At 32.2% G+C, this 3,729-nt stretch overlaps 1 protein-coding gene across 1 annotated transcript in view; it reads right to left on the bottom strand.

Moving 5' to 3' along the window:
• The window catches only part of LOC105625735, a 132,818-nt gene that overhangs the window by 16,158 nt on the left and 112,931 nt on the right, over positions 1–3,729 (bottom strand). The window lies entirely within an intron of this gene.

Below are 3,729 nucleotides of genomic sequence, written 5' to 3'. Positions count from 1 at the left end.
AAAGAAAGAAGTACGACTACTACGTACGTAGTAGGTAGTGTGTGTATACGTTCGTTACGTTTAGTACGTAGAAGAGTCGTCGTACGTCTTCTTCTTCTTCTTTCTTTCTTTCTTCTTCTCCTCTCCTCCTCTCTCTCTCTCTCTTCTTCTTCTCTCTCTCTCTCTCTCTCTCTCTCTCTCTCTCTCTCAGATTACACTCTTCCACTCTCTCCTTTTCATCCTCTCATCATATGCACTCACTGACATGTACAGCCACACATACACGCACTCACATACACATTGAATACGAACAACCGCAGACATCTGCTCTCGTACCCTCTATTTGATCTCTTTGCCAATTCGCAAAACGGAAAGAACGGTGATGGAACGTGTACTTTGCATTCAGCTGCAAAACCATTCATTGATATTCTGACTGAATGATTGCTGAATCAATGAATAGTCAAGTGTCATTATAGATCGTTAAAATTCCCATGATTCTTAAACTAGAATCTTAACGAACTCAGAACTTAAAATTCGTTCCTGACACAACTTGTTAATAGTTAACCGAGCGTTTAGACATTATAAACAACGCATATTTAATCTCTTAGATAATATCTCAAAAATTTCGCAATCGATAGATTAATCCAACATCGTAGAATCTTTAAAACTTTGTAATAATTTTAAGTTTGCAAAGATTTTAAAGAAAATATACGTTTTCATATTCCTGGCATAAATTTTATATTCTTTTATATTCTTTTTAATGGATTTTAGCCAAGTTTCATTAGATTGGATTTTATATAGACTAGTTTCATTGATAATTCATGATTGAAAGTAATAGACTTTTAACAAGTCTATAACTACGGGAAGAAGAAAACAGACGGAATTTTCAAAAAATCTCTTTTATTCAAGTTGAAAATTTACGAGATTTAAAGCTGTGGTTAAACCAACATTCCGGGATTTCGGAACCATTATTTTTTATCGTAATGATACCTGTCTGATCTTTCTGACCGACATGCTCGCAACCGACAGTTCTCTTTGCCCTGTTTATCTACATTTCGCGATTCACTGTACTTCAAAAAGTATTCTTGCCTCTTTTCGTGTATCGACAATTGGCATACACATACAGATACAGATACGTATATGGAAACGTACACACATAAGCACGCTTTTTCCTTCACAGCTTCAAACCGACTCGGTTTTCTAAAAAAACATCCTTTCGCTCTTCTTCCTTCTATTCCTTCCGGCACAAAATTCTCTCGCTTCCGCCGACCTCGAACTTTTCTCCTTTCAGTATTTCTTTCATACATTCATTCCCTGTGATGGTCTTTCTCTACTCAACGTGCAAAGCCAAGAGCGATGTTCTACATCTTCTCTCATTGATTAATTGATACTCGAATTACTCTCCCTTTTATTCAAACATCAATAATTTCTTTTTAATATTTTAAAACAAAAATAATTAATATAGATATATATAAATATATACATTTACGCTGATTGATTATGTAAATATTTTTTCAGGTTATAAAATAAAATTAATATTTACTAATTAGCTAGTTTATAGAAAAATTCGAAAAAATTAAATCGCTCGTATTGTTCTGATTAAATACTTTTTCGTGATTAATTATGACGTGATTGACATCGTTTATTCCTAGATTGCTTCATTTTTTGCTTTAGATTAGTTTTTACTTCCGTCATTTATCACAGTTCAACGCCCTCATTCACGTTAAAATGTTCATTTGATCTTTTCGCTTTCCTAATCTAATTGCTTAATCAAGCTATTTTTTTACACATTGACGTTCTCACAATCTGTTTTTCTTTTTTATTAAATCGAATACGAATCATTTATTTGCTCATTTCGCTCATATTCGATAATTTTCATTCCATCGATACGAACGTCTTTGAAACAAATTGCGATTGAAAAATCACATCAGTGTGCGAATTCTAAAATTTTAATTGCGAAATTTTAATTAATGAATGTGTTTTTTATTCTAAATAAAATATTCCAATTATATATTAACTAAGTTAGTATATAATTGGAATACTTTATTAAATTAAAAAATATATTATGGACGAGCGGATGAACACAAAAATAGTGAAACACCAGCAGAACTGTTAAAGCCTCCCAGAAAACGAAATGATTAGAAATTATGAATTACAGAGAAATGAAACAATAAAAGCGTATCTTGTCTAATAAATACAATAGAGAGTAGAAGACAAGAATGCTTAAAGTATAAATGTAAGATATAAATAGAATAGTAAAGAATTATTATACAAAATAAATAGAGATAAGTCAAATAAACAAAATTTTTACAGAACATACGGAGATAGTTAAAGTATAATATATTCTGTAAATAATTATATAAATAAACAATAAAAATAATGTTGAAATATATACGGTTAAGATGATACGAACTTCGCGATGGCATTAATTAATTAATTCAGTACTCCTTGTAATTTAATTTTAAATGCAATGTCTAGTTTCGTCGTACAGTCAAACTTAAAGATCCGAAATAGCGCGAGTAAATTAACATGTGATTCAAAGAGACACACGCCATAATCTAGACAATTGTGCGGAAATGCGGCGAGCTCAGCAAACACTATAACTATTGAGAATTGAGAGCGGAAGTGACCTTCCCTAGGGAAACCCTCAGGGCTACGAGTTCGCAGTCGAATCGTGAGAATGCAATTTGCGATTCGTTCGACATTACTCGAGGTAAAGCGAGATCAAATTTGACCGGCTAAAATGAGATTCCAACCGATCGTTTTCTCACCGTCTAGAGAGTTCTGCAGACAAATCGACTTTCCTGCAAGTGCAGAATACCCATCAGATCATTAAACAATCTTGCTGCCACGCTACAAGTCAAGTAACCGGAAAGACGTTAGAAGTATTTAAATCAAAAAGTCTGCGATCTCCGAAGTTATAATTTGTTTCTCGCATGAGGACGAAAACAACTTTGGGATCGTTCGTTGTTAGTGATAAGATAAACGGAGACCAATTAGTAGACAATTAGTGAACATGACACAATTATTATTGAATAAAATGACAAAAATGTTAAATATTATACTTCTAATAATATATACAACTATAAGTAAATTCATTGTTTATAAAAATTTAATAAGATGAATTTATTTAGAATTATACATACTATTAAAAGCTAAATATTTAACATTTTTATTACTTCTTTCAATTGGGTCATTAACTTCAATTGGGTACATTTATACTTCATATCTCGATGGGACTTATTTTTTCCTAATCCATGCGCGGTGGAAAATTACTTATACTATTTTATATAAGACAAGTTAATGAAATATAGATGACAAAATAAAGAGAAAATTTTTTTATAAGATTATAAATTTTTTAATAAATGCAAATTAATATCTTGAAAATTTTACTTTGATATATATTCGTAAATATAGTTCTCATGCATATTCTTGTCTTAGAATTTGGTCCTGGTACATGTATAATGTTTCTCATGTACAGATTATGTTCCTGTTGAAGCGACAAAGGAGCGCGTGTATACTGTACAAGCATCGTGTAGATCGTACAAACTTGTTTCGCTGACAGTACAAGTTCCGCAAAAGGCTCTTGCAATTTCTCGATCGCTTAGGTTAGCATGCCAACAGCTTATGAGCTCTATAACTTCGTTCATCGCCATCGTTTTAATTGGTGAAATCCACTGCCAACTTTAAAACCAAACAGAAAGAGAGAGAGAGAGAGAGAGAGAGAGAGAGAGAGAGAGAGAGAAGAGA

Source organism: Atta cephalotes (assembly GCF_000143395.1).
Source record: "Atta cephalotes unplaced genomic scaffold scaffold00003, whole genome shotgun sequence".
In the NCBI taxonomy this organism is placed as follows: Eukaryota; Metazoa; Arthropoda; class Insecta; order Hymenoptera; family Formicidae; genus Atta; species Atta cephalotes.
This window is presented reverse-complemented; position numbering and strand designations above follow the sequence as displayed.